General features: G+C 38.4%; 1 pseudogene; it reads right to left on the reverse strand.

The window, feature by feature from the left end:
• Nucleotides 1–17,594, reverse strand: part of LOC143388712 (VPS10 domain-containing receptor SorCS1-like) — a 100,924-nt pseudogene that overhangs the window by 39,478 nt on the left and 43,852 nt on the right.

Genomic DNA, 17,594 nt, shown 5'->3' on the forward strand with positions numbered 1-17,594 from the left:
TCAGGATAGCAGGTGAGGTACAGGTCTCTTACAGAGAGGGAAGCACACAGGAGGCAGAAAGAGTAGTGCACAGGGCTACACAGATGTGGACATGAGAGCTGCCATGTTGGCTGAACCTGTTAGGACTCAACCATCAGGCTCTTCACTGCTCTGTGGGGAGAGCTGTTATCTTATTTCTTGTTTTTCTGATTGGTTTCCAGGGCCGTCTTTAACCTACTGAATCAGAGAGACTGAAACCACCAGTAGTTGAAATCAAGGGACTTCTGCAATATGAAAAATCGGGTCAGAATGATAGCAACAGAAAGAGCAGAGTGTTCTGTGCCTAGGCACCATGCAAACCTTGATGCTTGGTTTGAGATTGGAAGAGAGGGGACAATGCATTTGTACAGCACGCTGGGAAGTTGCTGGCATCTGCCACAAGTAGAATGGAACACAGGTGGAAACCATTCACCTCTTCCTCGGCTCTGGCCTAGAAACTATTCCTCAGTTGACTGTGAGAGAAGGGAAGTGGAGAGTGTGGAGATGTGGAGATTGAATAATGGGGACTGCGTTGCCACTGCAGAAACTGGCTGGAGTGGGGTGGCAGGATTTTGTCTAAAAATACCAAAGTGTTATATCTTCTCTAAAACATTAGAAAGATTTGATTCTTTGAGGTTCACTGAAGAAGACATCAAAATAGCCAAGTATTAATTTTAAAACTTCAAGCTTGCTCCTAATTAATGGCACAGATATGCCATGTTTTTCTGCTCTTCGGATGGGTTGGATGGGTTAGTTAAGACTCAGTCACAACATCCTTCCTTGATGAAGGCTGGCTCACAAAACAGGCTTTCTCATGCTGTGGGACTATGCATTGCTGTAACTATTTCAGAAGGCAATGTGGCAATGTCCAGGAAGATTTAAAATGCATAAGTTCTGACCCAGGGATTTCCCTTCAGCAATTTCTCTTCCAGTAATGTGTACTATGTACACAGGTGTGAATGCTTGCTAACCCAAGAATTAATGTGTGTGTGTCAGCACTAGATAAAAATCTAGGTATCTTTTAACAACATAGTGATTATTAAATTACAGTTCACTGTGTAGTGGGTTTCTACATAGTGGTCTGCCATGAATCTGCTACATTTCAATGTGCTGATATTGTGGAAAGATTTTTAGCTTACTGTTGTGATCACCAACACTAACTTTGGCACAACACATGAATACTGTATGAGTCGTGTGTATGTGTGTGTGTGTGTGTGTGTGTGTGTGTGTGTGTGTGTGTGTGTGAATGTATGTACACATACGTATTCATCCTTAGACTTTGGATCCTGCTCTCATAGAACTGGTGGAGAGGAAACATTATGATCAAAGAACACACAAGTGGGAGATAAAATTTCAAACTGAGATGAAAGCAAGAGGAAAAAAACATGGATAAAAGCAAACAAAATAGAAGTTGATTTAGATGGCGAATTTAAGAAAGTCTTCCCCTAGAATTGGGTTCTTAGCCTGGCATCTAAACCAGCCGGGGTGACTAATCACACTCAATTGGTCAAAACAGGAGGAAGACAGGAGGAGAATGTCTCAGGCAGAGGAAGCAGCAAGGATTATATACAAAAAGTACACAATACTACTTCCTGGGAAAGGGAATGAAGACCAGGAAGTAGAGCTCACATTTCATTTGATCTGTTTGCACCCTAACTACCCTTTTTGTTATTGTAAGTTGCTATTCTGGTGTGAAAGCAATTGATGCTCATAGTGAAAGCTCCCAAGCACTCCACAGTTCAGCCAGCGAAGACTTTTAAGAACTGCATTCCCTGTCACCTCTCCCACTTATTTCAGCTGTGCTGGGCTCCTCTACATATTGACACACACACGGTTCAGTGTGGAAAGCAGATGGGAAGGCAGGAGGACCGCGAGTAGGAAAGAGATTTCCAGTTCCCACTCAAGACAGAATTAGTGGCATAAAAAAAGCTGGAAGTTTCATTTTGTTTTATTTCAGCGGGCAGGGTGCTTAGTTTGAGGTTCATTTCAGAGAGTCTCTAGGAACTGGGAAAACAGACACTGAGTCCCAGTTATGCCCAGGCATGTGAACTTGGGAAATCACTTCTTACATGATGATCCTTTATTTCTATAACAATGGAATGAGGCTAATGAAGCTCCATCACAGAGTCGGGGATTCCTATTCCTATGATTAAATGGTGCCAAACCAAGAAGCACAGCATTTTCCAAATGAAATGAGTAGTGATAACATCTTCAAGTTTCAATAGTCATGTAATCTTGAGGAATACCAGAATATTTTTTAAAAGTTCTTGTTTATTCCCCTCCCCGCAAGTCTCCAAAGAGTACAACCTAAAGAAAAAGAGAAAAATACATTTGTCAAAGGTGTTCGGAGGCAGGACTCATCTTTGTCCATGAAGCTTCCAGAGAACTAAGGTAATGGGGCACACTCTTCGGGGATATTTTAATATTCTAATATTCAACTATATACATTTCTGACTCAGCAAATATTTAAGAGCGTTCATTTACTCTCAGTGCTAGATCTAGAATTTCTGTGCTTTTAGGTCAAAATCAATACTTTGAAATTCATCTGTGAGAACAAGATACAAAATAAGAAGAATGGGAACAGTGAGGAACAGATTGGGTGATGGCAACGTGCTGGCCCCAAGAGTGTGATGATACTTTGCACTAAAGATCTTCCTTCTATGGAGAGATTACCAAATCCATATCATTCTGAGCCCTTAGAATCTAGGACTTTTCCGTTATCTTTGATATTTATTGGGACCAAAGTGTTTGTTATGTATACACTAATGTTATATAAGACTAAATTAAGAAATTTTACTACAAATGCACAATTTGGAAAGAGGTCTCATGTTCCCAATGGGGATATTCTGTAAAGATGTATCAACCTTCCAAGAGGCAATGGGGAGACAGTGGATAATAACGGGAGATGGGGTCTATTTCTTTCACTGTCTAGTTCTGGGATACTGAAAAAGTCACTTAACCTCTAGGAGCCCAAATGTCATCATTTTAAAATACTGGGTCCCAACAGAAAGACGGTTTCTAGTGGTCCCCATATTATATGATTTTTCTGGGATGAAAAATAATATTTTAGACAGATTATGGTAAAATGAATCATAGTCTATATACCTGGCAAAATACACAAGAGCTGCTTGCTATTTAAAAGAGGGCTGTGTTGTTTCTGTGTGGAAAGCAAAGAATTTCTATATTTACATGTTGACTGCTTAGATTTCGTGATATCAAGGTAAACCAATGATAAGAAGGATTTAGCAGACAGCAAGTGTGTGCTAAATGGAAACTTCCGATTGCAGAAACTTCAGCATGTTTCTAAATACAAGTTTGCAAATTCTCAAGAAGGTGTAGATCTTCTTGACAGACAGTGTTTCTCACCAGTCTCTTTATCAAATTTGTTTTCTCCCTGAAGGTAAACTCTTTTTAGTGCTGCATTATACTCATAATTTCCGTTCTGCCAAAACTCCATTGCCAATGACACCTAAAAGATTATATTTACTTCTCTGATCTAAAATGTAAAGGTCACTTTGTATATTAAAGCTAAGCCTTGAGGTTAAATATCTTTTTTTTTGCACATTCCTCTGGTGGGTTGGCAGACAGGGATGGAAGATAAGGAGATGAGGAAGGAGAGGAAAAAGAAAACCTAGAGAAACAGAAACTTTTCCAGATCAATTGATCTGAGGTTGATCTAAAATTGAGTTCCCTGGATCCTAGCCAAATTTAACTTGGCTCTTCCATAGTTTACTAGAGATTCCACTTCCAACCAAGAATAAATCATATCTAGAAGAGGCAATGCCTTTCTTATCTAGGATAACAGTTTTCTCACTGGTACATCATCTTAAAAAGAGTTTCAGTAAGATTTTCTACAGGGAAAAACAGTGCCATTTTGCTCTGGCTCTTCTTATCTGCATATAGAGCTTCAAACACTTCCAAGCATCTTGGAATTCACAGGCAATGGGCTCAAACCCAAATGTTCACTATTCAAATATGTCATTTGACTAAAGGATAAATATTTCTCTGAGATTGAATATGAATAGTGATCGGCATGATGCTCTTAGGAATCTTGACCTCACCCACAATCCCTCTTTTTAGGTCAGCATCTGTACAGATGTGATTTCATGAAAACAACACAGATTTTATTCTAAACTCCAAACACAACAATTTTCCAATTTAGTCTCTTGCTGAAGAGGTTTTTGGCTGTACTAGAATATGTGAAAAACAGAGGGTAGGAACAAAGAGCCAGGTGCATCCATGAATTTTTAAACCAGGTCTGCTGAAAAACATTCAAAACAAAACCCCTCCAACCACCCTTGGGGTAAAACATCAATCTGAATATTATCCAGCATCATCTCTGTTATGTTTTCTACACTAGCTCCAGACAGATGGCCAATTTGCTTCTACCACCTTCCGTCCATGCAGCCAGCTGCTCCCAGAAGATGGCTTTCACAGGCTGGGGATGTGCTTGTGCAGGCACCTTGGGAGAAGCACATACTCAGAGTAGCCCAGAATGCAGAAGACAAAGCTAACTCACACAATCCTCCAAAATAAAATTTTAAAGAAGAACAGTAGGCACACCTGGGCTAAGACATAAAGCTAACTTCACTTGACTTCTCTTAAAAATATGAGGTACTATATCTTAATGGTCCTACAAGGGGAATTGCTTTCTGACACCTTATTCTTTCACTTCCTACAAGAGATCTTGGGATGCTTAGTTCTAAGAGTGTATCTATGTGATGAAAAGCAAAACTGTTACATGCTTTTCCACAAATAGTAACATTTGGATAAAAGGATCAAGCAGGGCCTATTGCAGGAATCAGAATTGCTCACCTGCCTTATGTTGCTTCAATGTGGAGAGACTGGGCTTGTAATTTTGATACACCAATATAACTATTGTCTCACTGTGATTGACCTGTAGTCAATGGTGTCTTCTAATACTTTAGCTCTAAGCTATGGTTCCAATCTCTAAAGCTACAAATAATGTTCTATTAATAAATAATTAAATGTAACTGAAGCACTCACACTATGTTTAAAGTAATTGATCACTTGCAAGGAGCATGTTGAAAAATAAAAAGTATTCTCTAAGTAGTACTTACATAAAACCAATATAAAAACACACACTTCTTCAAAAGCCAATATCTTTGTTTTGTAGAATGGTTCTAGGAATGCACACAAAACCACACACCAGTGTTGCTCTATGTTTTGTAGTTCACCAAAAGACATTAACATCAGAGACTGAGGGGCCAAAAGTATGTATGATCTAGATTAATCTTGAGGAGAAAGAGGAAAGTCTCTCATGCCTTCACCGGCTTGGGTTGAGGGGATACTCCTCTGTCCTCCAAAACCACCCTGATGTAATGCTAACCACAAACCAATTACTTTAGATCATTGTTGCTTCTTTACTTGTATGTCTCCTGTACCAGATTGGAATATTAATACCAATATATTAATACCATTCACTATCTCTAGGGCCTTCTACAATAGTTAATTTGTTAATCAATGCTTGTTGATTGAATGGATAATAACAAAATATTTTTTAAATTTTATGACAATTTATTCATAAATTAACTCATTAAACATCTATAAGAATACTACATATTAATCACATTACATAAAAGCGCTATTGTTCATAATTTCAAGAAGAGAAGAAGGGATAAGGAGAGAAGGAAAGAAAAAAGGAAGATTTTAAGGAAGAAAGGAATGAGAAAGAGGGAGCAAATCTCTAAACAGCCTTGTTTGAAGAACTAAATAAAATCTCTATATGTGTTTAGTTTACTAAACAAAATTAGTCAATACTTTTTGTTTATTATTAATTCATAGTAATAGCAAAGACTTAGCCCTTACCATATGCTAGGTTCTATTGTAATACTTGACATATTTTAACTTATATACACCAATGGTTTATCAGGGAGATACTATGAATATTACCATTTTACAGATTAATACACCGAGGCAAAGAAATTTTGCATATCCAAGATATCACAGACCAAGATATCACAGATAAAAGTTGGCAAAATAAATACTTTATGTAGGCAGTTTATCTTCAGTGTCAATGTTCTTACCAAATTTATGGTATCTCCTCAACTTAAATTTGTAAGCATTTATTTAGCATGTGCATTTACAAGCTCCAAGTCACTTAGTCAAGCACTTGAGGCATATACTTGTCTTTGCCTTTGCCCTATTTTGTTGATTCCTTCACTGAGTACATGCTATCTCTTCTAGAACAGAAACCAAGCACCTTGAGGTATAGAGTCCAAACAGGGCATGCACACTGTAAAAGTGCAGAGTAAGAAGAAATGTTTGAAGATAGCACAGCCATAGAAGCTACTATGGGGGAGACAAGGTGAGCTTGGCTTTAGGAAGATTTGAATATAGAGTAAAGTATGTATGATGAAATAAATGCTTTGCAAATTTGATTTTATAAATAATTATTTGTAAAACTATACTAAATGTTGGCTTGATGAAAGTGATAACAGGAAGAAAAGACACATGTTTCACACAGGAATGATCTTATCCCTTCTGACTGGGGGGGTTGGCTACTTCCCTCTCCACCTGATCACAGGTAATACCCTCATACCTTCACTGTCTACAGCATACATTGAAGACAACCTAGAGTAAAGACCATTTGGTCCACGCCTCCATGCCTACCAAAGTGGAATCAGTCTGATTGCAAGATGACTATCATGGTTTAATAATGAGCTTTTCTTTCATTTTTTTCTTTGTAGTACTGGGGATTGAACCCAGAGCCTCACACAAGTAAGTGGTCTACCACTGAGCCCCAATCCCAGCCCTTGTCTTCCATTTTTCCATTTAATTTTTATTTATTTATTTTCTTTGAGACAGGGTCTTGCTAAGTCACAAATGCTGGCTTGGAACTTGGGATCCTCCTGCCTCAGCCTCCTGAGTAGTGTGAGTAAATATGTATGCTACCTCACCCAGCATGAAGGTAGTGTTCTCGGTGAAAAAGACTTATGATAACACAATCCCTCCTCTAAATATCCGTGCCTTTCCAAAGAAGTATATTTTACATTAAAAATTTGTTCACCTATATATGCACACATAGAAACATACAAAATCTTCTTTAGGCCTGGAACTAGTTTTCATTCTCATAATCCTCTGTGCATTTGAATGATTAGATTCTGTCCTCCTGATAACATGGCTGAAGGTTGTGAAAAGCCAAGTTGTTCTGGTTACTGGTAACGCGCAGTATCTCCTCTCACCCATCTATCCGCTCTTTAGGCCTTGTTATCTCAATAACACATCTTGGCCTCTCTCCAACTTGTATATTGTTTATTGATTGATGTGAATAATGTAGGGAGAATAGAACATTCTCTAAAAGTTATGAACAACTGATAAAAGAGGTTTTGAATATAGTGGCAGCCAGGATAGGAATAAGCAAGAAATGGAAGGAGACAGATTACTGTGCTCCCAGCTCCCAGTCTGGGCTTGCAGCAGAGAACTGCTGGAGAAGTTTCCTATTACAGTTGACTTCCATAAAGATATTTTTCACATCAAAATCTCCAAACATCTACCATACAGATGAATCCTGTTGGTGAAACTGACAGGAAACCATTTAAAAATCAGTCTGTCTTACAAGTTAAATTGGAGGAGGATATGGGGCCAATTTGTGGGAGAACATTAAAAAAAAGGCATTTCAAAACCTTAGCGTTTTATTAGAAAGAAGTCAGTTGAGCAAGGCAGAGATGATTTAAACAAGTGGATAAAGGAATAAGAGTGAAAAACTACGTGTCATAACTATTTCATTGAAGAAAATCTCTTCTTCTTCATCAAAATAGAGGACAGTGTGCTTGGGGACAAATTTGGCAGTTTGGAAATATAATTAACAACGGTGTATGGAAATAATCTCTTGCTCTTGGGGAAAATTTATAGTGAAATGTTGTTTTTCAGAACAGACAATGGGGGATTGTGTTCTGAAATTCAGACATCTGTACAGGCTGGGTGAGAAGGAGCAATCTGCAGGCAGAGAAATCTGCAGGTAGACTTATATCCTGGGTCCAGTCCCACGTTTCTTGGGCACCTTCTGGAAGAAAAAATGGAAGGCACTCCTATTTGCATGGCCTCCCTGCCTGACCCTCTAAGTTTTCCAAAACAAACTTCTGGTCCTGTCAATTTTCAGCTTAAAATTTCCAATGCATCCCTGTTCCTTTCTGAATAATATTCAAACTTCTCAGCATATTATACAAAACCTGGTGAGATCAGATATCTCTGACCCTGGGGATCCTCTTCCCCTTTATTGTTTCCTCTCATCCCCCTCTTATTCTTCTGCTCCCACCTAGAGACCACTTCCTCTGCAATGCCTTTCCCAAGTTTTTCTGCTTACTTTAAAAACTGGGCCAGTACTCTTCTTATAGGCTTTTAAGAAATGCTACTTCTATCATATATATTTTCCACTAGTTTGAAAACTAAAAAGAAGATGTAACCTGTTCATCTTATCCCATATTTAGAATATTGCCTCCTACAGTTGAGGGTCAATAAGTACTGGTTGAATCAATTAAAATCAGAGGCTTTCTTGAAGACAGAACTGGGGGACATTTGACCATAAAACCTTGGCAAATATTGTTGAATGGCCTGAATGCAATTTGAAGATCTTTGGTAGAATTTGGAGCCCCTCTTTAGATATTGCCCTGAGGTTTTTTTTACCACTACCTCAGAGTGGAAACCAAAAAAAAAGCCACCTGTTGATTATAAAACGGGGAGGGAGAGAAGGAGGATAGGACTGGGGTCCTGGTCCTTCTTCAACTGGACCCTCTTGCCACACTGATAGAAAAAGCAAGGTCCATTTCTATGGGGCTCTGTTATCCAATTGGAGGTAAACAGAGACATGAAAGTAGGCAATGAAAGATGTTTCTTATCTCATTTTTTTTTCAGAAATGAGAAGGCATGCATTCTTTTTCTCTGCTTCAGGTACACTGGATGAATCTACTCTGAAGATTCAATATGGAATTTTGAACAGGGATAACACGCTAACAAAGCTGCATTCTAGGAATTTGGCTGAATCAAGCTGGAATTACACCAACCAGACAAGAGGCGATGAAAGAAGTTCAATATCCAAAAGTATTAGAGGATGGGAATCAAGAGTCAGGCAGGGGAAACGTATGGCATTTAATAAGAATGGGCCTCTTTACAGTGATGCTGCCCATTAGTATGCAGGGCACACTAGTTTAGATGTCCACAGAAGTGTTTCATTTTAATCAGAGACCAACTCAAAATCATTTCACATTAAGTCTTTCTATAATGTTCATTGGTTTCTTATTTCAGATGTGAAAATTCTTTATTAAAAGTAGCAAAATAAAATCTTTCATAATCTGACCCTAGGAAGGTAGCTGGCCAAGTACAAATTCTTTAACATGATGATCAAAAACAAAGAAAGAAAAATAGGTTCACCACCACCATATTAACAAAATTAAAGTTCAATCAATGAAGTAAATATACCAACCTTTCCAAAGAATATCATTTAGAATTCACACAATGAATGAAATGCCAGATATAGAATATTTTAGTAAGTAAAGAATATTATTTGAAATATTTTAAAATAAAGATAAGCTTCAGTTATTTAGAAAATGTACTTAGAGCACAGAAATCTATTAGTATGTTAAACCCACAAGTTAAGCTGAAATATATGGATCTCTTCATGAATGAGGATTCTAACAACCTCCAGCAATGAAGTGTTTTCAGAATTAAAGAAGGTGCTGTGGGAAAGAATGACATTGTTTCCAAAGATAGATAAGCCATTATGTAGGATGTAACTGCACTAAGAAAAGGGTATTCATTTATATTTCCTTCTGCAATCTAGCTCCTGGATATTCAGTTATATCCAGACTAGCCTTCCAAGGATGCCTTAAGATTATATGCAAACTATGGATAAAAGAAATTGAATTTCAAAACTATTTGTATCAACATCAGTATCCAATTGTCTTAGCCTTTTAAGCCTTCTGAATACTACAGATTTATCACTCCCCAAGCTGTCCAAGGGACTTCAAGAGATACTTTATCTCAATATGCAACATTTAGGTTCATTCACTGTAATCACTTCCTAATAGACATCACAGCTGCAAATTAAACTAAAATGGTGTTTAGAGATAACAAATCAATCGGTTAGATTAAAGGATATTTTCAAACAAGTATCAGAAAGCCTGATGAGGATGATAAAGAACTAGCTAGGGAGATTTGAAGGGATTAACATACTCCTTGAAAAGGTACCTTGGATCTTGTAAAGCTTGGAATCTATTACCTTCAAGGCTCCCATGTAGCAACCAAGCAGCTGCAAATTACTACTTAGTTTTACATAGTAAAGGTCAGATAAAGAGAGCAGATTGCAGTAGGCATCAAAGGAACTGGAATGTTTTAAGTAGAAAGGACCCGGTGCCATTAATATGAGATCTTAAGGTTACTATCCATTTAACTCATTTAAATAAACATCCTATGATGCTAAGTATTTTATTCCCACATGCCAGGGAGATTAGAAATGTTGCCCAAGGGCACTCAGCCTGTTGACTGGCTTGCCATTCATAGTTTCCAATCCTGAACTCATGCCAACAGGGAACAGATTTATACACCCACATGGCATCTGGAATGACACTTATTATTTTTTCTGGATACATACACAGACACACACACACACACACACACACACACACACACAGACACACACACACACACACCCCAATCACAATGATCTAAAAGAAACAGAAAAAAAGAATACTTCACAGAGCAACATTTACCCCCATTTAGAATAATGCTATTCAGAATAGTTTAAAACTACAAAACAGAAAGCAACCTAAGTCCTGTGGGACTGAAGCCCATTTGATTAGAGACGAAGTCCTTCAAATAAAGGGGGGAAATGCTACCTTCTCTATTACCCATGACAAATGCATAATTGCTTGGCTCTTTCCAATATCCTGCCCCACTCATTACTGTTCTGTAAGTGAAGCTGAGATTGTATTTTAATCCCCATAGTCCTGAACAGAATATCAATAAAGGCATGGGAGAAAAGCACATATGTTCACCATCTTTCTTCTCTTCGCAATTTAGTACAATGAGATTAATGCAGGGGAACCGAACTAGTTTTATCTTTCATTCTCATTGTTCTCTTTAGGTAACTCCTACAGCTACTTAAATTGTACTGCAATGTAGGTCAAAGGCACTATCAAAAGGTTTTTCTGCTAACAGAAGGGTCTGCTTTGAAGAAAGAAGGCAGGAAAGAAAGAAGCAGGGAGAGGAATTCCATCAGTTAGGGGACTGTGGAGACAGCAGATAAAGAACTTTCTCTTCCTGATGTTTGTGTCTGGAAAGGTACCAAATAGCAGTCTTCTATTCCAGGCTGCCTCTTTTAAACACGCAAACTTCTGTTTAAATGGCACTTAGATACAATAAATAGTTTCATTGACTAAGCATTGGTACTCTGGATTACATCTCTCTCCCAAGAGCCCCAAGGTCCTATTGCTTGCCCTTACTTTGAGCTCAGATGTTGAGTTTGCAGATACATTCAAGAAAAGTGGCTTCTCTGGGCTGATGCTTTCTGGCTGGGGTTTTGTGGGCTTTTCACTGAGACATAAAACTGAGGTCCTGACCACTCAGAGTCATTAAGGCTCCCTGGAAACTTTCTGCAAGGATAGTGATATTAACAGCAATTACCCTGGCCAGATTCCATCCCAAGTATTTGCATTCTATCAGGCAGTTTGCAACAAAGCCTCTTCCCATTCAGTCTTTTCCAGCTTCTCTGCCAGTAATCCACTGGCAGCTGAGGTCCAACTACTTTTGGGTCAAAACAGAGTTTCTGTAGTAAAGTCAATTGGAGAATATATACAGTGGGTCACAATCACCACAGGCTCCTTTGTCATCTGCAAACTGCCCCTTTGGTTTGTAATGTCAAAGCATTCTCTAAGTCTTCTTATTTTCCAAGGTCCAGCTCCAACCTCTGTTCTTACATAGAGTTCTCCAAAATCCTGACCTGTTGGAATCAATCACATCCTCTCTATGTTTCCTCTAAACATAGTATAATTCTTAAATATTAAATTCAGCTCAGTAAGTGCACATCCATTTGTGTTCATGACTTCTTGGTCCTCGCTCCTATGTAATGAGTTAACAGGGCATGTGTTATTATTTGAATTCATGGCTAGAGGAAGAAAGACACTCGAAACTGTATGATTTCTAGTGTATGTGAGAAAAGAATATCGTCAAGACAAAACGATCAGATGTCTTTTGTTAGCTGGGGTAGTAATTAAAATCAGGAGTTTGCTGCCTTTATCCCACTGAGAGGTCTTTGCTCTCCTTTTAAATTCCCTCTGCTCTAGAAATAGCAATTTCCTTGCACACATTTGGGGAAACCAGGTCAAAACAGTGACTGCATGGTGTAAGTCCCAAAGAATCTGATTCCAACATTTTTTGTCTCCATCTTTCTGTTTCTTTGTCATTTAAGTAAAGTCTCTTCCATACAAAACCCATCCTTCTTCCCCATGGTAACATTTTCCTAAACAGTTGTCTTGGAAATAACTATAATTAAATTGATCCTGTGCACAGGAACCTTATTTTACAAATAGCATAATGTCTTTTCATATATGATTGCATTTTACTCTTTTAATAACATCATAAGAGGCAGAATTTGTACTTTCTCATTTTCCAGATGGAATAAGAAATTCAAGATTTCACTACTGGTTCTGAAATGAACCAGTAAACTGGGAAAAAACCCACAAAGGTTCAAATATCTTTGGAGTTCATTTTCTCTAAAATTGGACTCAGTAGTATAGACCCACTAGACTATATATACTTCCCTAATTTGAGATCACCAACCCCATGAAGGAAAAGATGTCACAATAGCAAGTGTCCACTATCTTCCATGGAAAAAGACTGGAAAAGATATTTTCTGTGCTTCAAATTGTATTTTGAGTTTTTCTTCCAAAGACATATCAGGATAAAATATTTTATGGATTCCAAGTTTAGAAAAGGCAAAACGTTATGCTAGATAAAAATCCTAGAGTCCAGTTCTGCAAGGTTAGTTCTCAAGAATGTTAGCCACATACTTTGGGTGTGTTGTTTCATTTAACATTGACCACAGCCCTCACCCATACTATGGTTCCCACTGCATAGGGACACAGATCCTAGTACCACTCATGTACCAGAGTCACTGAGGCTAGGATTTGAGTGGAGGTTGGTGCCTCCAGGGCTACATTCAACCAATCTTCAGCATTGAGTCAGGACAGATAGGAGGGAGCTTCCATCTCCCCCAGCTCATTCAATCCATTCCTCTTTGCCTCGTAACTATGCGCAAGCTGATACTTCTTGTTTTCCCACAAAATGTTAAAGCTAAGTCAGAATAGGAAAAGGAAATAAAAAGGATATTGAACTTGTTCAGAGAAAAGCTGAGGGTGTCTTATAGAAGTTGTCCATTTTACTGCTGGTTGTAAAAGAAACAAGATGTGGGATTCAAGTCAAGTCATCAGACTTCGATTCAGTCTTTACATGATCTTTTCTGTCATAGTCAAGGCATCTTCTCCTTCTCTTATCTATTGGCGGGTGCTTGTGGGAATTAGAGAGATATATAATTCAAAAATAAAAACAATCCCCAACTAAAAGTCTCTTCCATATCCTTAAACACCGGAAGTGAAGTTTGACCTTGGTCTTGGCACAGGGCCAGAAGGTGCTGGGGTTGAAGGAACTCACTCACTCTTCTTTTTGGCTGAGATGCTCTACAGCCAGGCTGCCCTTTTGAGAAAACAGCATGATCTGATCTTCCCTGGTCTCCCAGGAAGGCTCTCTCATCGTGCCAGGATCCCCTGCTAGCCCTGTTGAATTCCACTTGTCACTGCAGGAACTTGAAAGACATGACAGCCAAATTGCAAAATAGAGATGAGCGACAGTGCATTTTGGCAGTGTTGGAGCAGAGATGGCTGAGCTGCACAGTACAGTGGAAGAAGCTGCAAAATGGGGCATCGGCTGGTATCTGGATTAGCACTGAGTCAGGACAGATAGGAATAAAGACACTCGAAGCTGTACTGTTCCATTGGCTCTACAGTTTCACAGTCTCTACTAAGAACATTTGCAGTCTACGTGGTAGGCTGGCAAATGCTCCTTGCTCCCTTTTAAAAGTGGAGAACCATCTTCTGTACATTCATGTCTGTCCCTTCTTGAAAAGGAATCTTTTTCTTCCTTTGTGTTTTGTTATTTCACTGTTTGTGTGCAGTAGAGGGGAGACACTGGTTATGGAATAAAAAGTGTCTATGTTTAATACCATGTTTCTCTTTTTATTGAGTGGTGGGGAGGGTTCAAGGTCAGGATAGGTAATAGCTCACACATCCAAGCTGCCTTAAAATAACACTTTTGGGGGCTAGAGATGTAGGTCAGTGGTAGAGCACTTGCCTCACATGCATTAGGTTCTGTGTTCTATCCCCCAGTACTGTAAGAAAACAAACAAACAAATAAAAACCGAGAAAACTGATCCCAACTCAAAGCAGTAACCGCCCCCCCCTTTACTCATCTTGCAGATAATGACACATGTTAGAACTCCTTCCCAAATCTGTTTTTAAATGCCTGCATTTTGTTTTGTTTTGTTCCTTTTTCTCTCTCAAGGATTCTTTGAATAGCGGTTTGTATCTAATAGGCCTGTGTGGGATGCCTGTGTTTCATATCAAGACAGAGCTACTTGCTGTGCAAAGGAATGAAGTTAGAACCCTAGAATAATGGAGTGGAACTCTCAAAAAACAAAAATTCCAAGAAGCCCTCCTCCTTGAGCTTAACAAATGTCTTTGAAAACAACTCTAATAGTAGCCTCCTAGGGCTATGTGCAGTTCAATTGCCATCAAGCATTTTGTGCCATGTAGTGACTAAGAATTATTAATTTCAGCCCCAACTTCCTTCATTCCTAGGGGAAAGATCAAAGAGGCACCTGTGTTTTCCTAAGCCACTCCTGAAGTCTTCAACCTCGCAATTCCTTAAATCTCAAAGATAATATGAGCACCTCCAAAGTGCCCTCTGACCACACCCCACCCACCCAAGAAGTTAAATGTAAAATGCAGTTGTGTTTCTGGGAGAGAAATAACGAATCCTGAATTTTATGTAAATGGAACGAATGAAGAGAAAGGCTCTAACTTCAAATCAAATCTTGCACTGTCCAGTAGAGGGCAGTTGGTTCCAAACACAGAATTTCAATATTTTATACTTGGATCACCAAAGCAGAAAGCCTTACCAATTTGTTTAACTTTTGTTTTATAAAAAAATGAAACTAAGGGTTTCACTGAAAAAAATGACCCCTCCCTGCAAGCACACTTCCATGCTCAGCAAAATATAAAATGCAGGTTCACGGAGCTTCTAGATCAGTTATAAAAAAGAGGCCCTCAGAGCCCACATGGTAACATGCTTCCTAGGTGTTTCTTCTGTATGCTGAGGCTTAAGAGCCTCAATAGCAAGTTGGCTTCTCCATTCCCTAATTCTTAAAAGGCACCTGGACATCCATGTATATTGGATTTTCATGTATATTGGGAAAAGCCATAGATATCAAAACACTCCAGTTATAACTATATGGCTTAAAAAACAGCTGTCATTACTGCTTGTTTCACTGAACTGATGCTGTTATCTCCCACACATCCTTGCGGGGGAATAAAGGTGGCCTTAGGGAGAATGCATTCTGTAGCAAATGCCTGGGGAATATGAATGTTGACAAATAAGCTTAGGGAAACCTCACCATTCCAAGTCCTTGTGCAGTTACCAATTACACGACCTGGACAATCCCTCTCCAAACTTTAGCTTTTCCCAAGTTTAAAGAGAAGTTTATAGTACTTCCTGCTAACTTCAGTGTTTATAGTACTGACCTCGTAGGTTTCAGAATTTTGTTGTGTTTTGTTTCTGCATGGATTATCCTCATGCCTAGGAAGTTCTCAGTACATATCATGTGTGTCTTCAAGTTTGCTGTTTATTATAATTGCTGATTTGAGAAGCAGGAGCCCTCACTATTTTATTCCCTCTTTAAAGAAGTATGAGTTGGGGTTACTTCTTATATGACTTAATTTAAAAACAAACATATTTCTAGTTCCAATTAAGGTTTTTTTTTTTTTTACTTTTTATCTATCTATCTATCTATTTATTTTGGTGGTAGGGATTGAACCCAGGGCCTTATGCATACAAGGCAAGCACTCTACCAGCTGAGCTATATCCCCAGCTCAAGGTCTAATTGTTAACAACTTCTTTTCTAAAACATCTTTTACATCTCTTTCTTCCCAAATTGTAATAATTTCCTTTATACATTTTACATAGAAAAAACAAGAGAAAAAAGGTAGATTTTTTTTTCACTAGGGTCCCATGTGTTCATATGCTTTGCTCTCCACGAAAATTACTTGGAAGAAGAAAATCTCTTTCTAGGGAATCATGAGCACCTACAAAAAAAAGTAGGTGGCTACAAATTTAATGATGATATAGCTCACAGATCAAAAGCAATGGTGGATGCTCAAGGTCTCTCAGAGACAGGAACAAAGTTATATAAGGGAAAGAGAAAGTTCTGACAGACATGTATGTACAATGTTGAAAGAGCCAGTTCTTAGTTTGATTCCTCTAAGGAGCATCATTCAAGACAATGGAATCTACTTTTAAGCAGATCCTTGACCTCTGGGCCACCTGTATTGCTTCCCATGTCTCTGAACACAGGTGTGATTGTAGGACAGGTACATTTCTGATACACGTTCCTTAGTGGGAAAAAACACACAAAAAACACACTGTGTATTGTGAGTTAATAGAGGCAGGCTTCTAGGTCAGCAGGAAAGCTCAAAGTGTCCACTCAGACTAACAGCAGGTCAGAGATGAAAAAGAATTATGGGAGTCCCTTTGTCCTTCTTCCTACCATTGCAAATCTTTACTTATTATTACTGGCAATTTTAATCTCAGAGATGCCGAGGAAAAAGTATTCACAAACTTGCTTTTTATTGATCAATTCATTTATTAGCAAGTATTTTTAGAATTTTTCCTGGGAACCCATTCTGGGACATGAGGTTAAGATGAGGCTCCTTGGGATCTTCTATATGGAGTCCTTTTCAGATTCTAAAAGCATCTGGCTGATCCCTTAAAGCTGTCAAGGCTGTTATCATGAAGTGATAAGCAGGAGACTGAATGATTTTATATAAGCAGACTTAAAATGCGACATATGGTCTGCCTTTACATTTTCTCTGTACATTGCATTTTATCTGAGATTGTATAATTCATATTTTAAACATGAAATAGATTAAAGGTCTATAGAGGGATCAGTACTAGTACTTAGCCTCAAGAACACTAGCAAAAAGTAACCCTTCCTGAAAAAAGAACTGGAGACGTATTTGGAACAAAAGTAAACCAGGATAGACAGAAACGCAAAGACTTAGGTTCTAGTTATAGAACACCAATCACCAACTAGGATTTAGGGATAAAACAGCAAGAACATAATCTCTTCTATCCACAGAATTTTTGCAAGGATAAGATGATTATACTTAGGCACTCTTGCATATCATTTTGAAAACCTGGTATGTTGTAAATATATCAGATGGTCTTATCATTCCCTCTTTCACATAAATGACTCATAAAGGAAGGAAGGAAGGAAGGAAGGAAGAAAGGAA

This window comes from Callospermophilus lateralis, unplaced genomic scaffold, assembly GCF_048772815.1.
Source record: "Callospermophilus lateralis isolate mCalLat2 unplaced genomic scaffold, mCalLat2.hap1 Scaffold_197, whole genome shotgun sequence".
In the NCBI taxonomy this organism is placed as follows: domain Eukaryota; kingdom Metazoa; phylum Chordata; class Mammalia; order Rodentia; family Sciuridae; genus Callospermophilus; species Callospermophilus lateralis.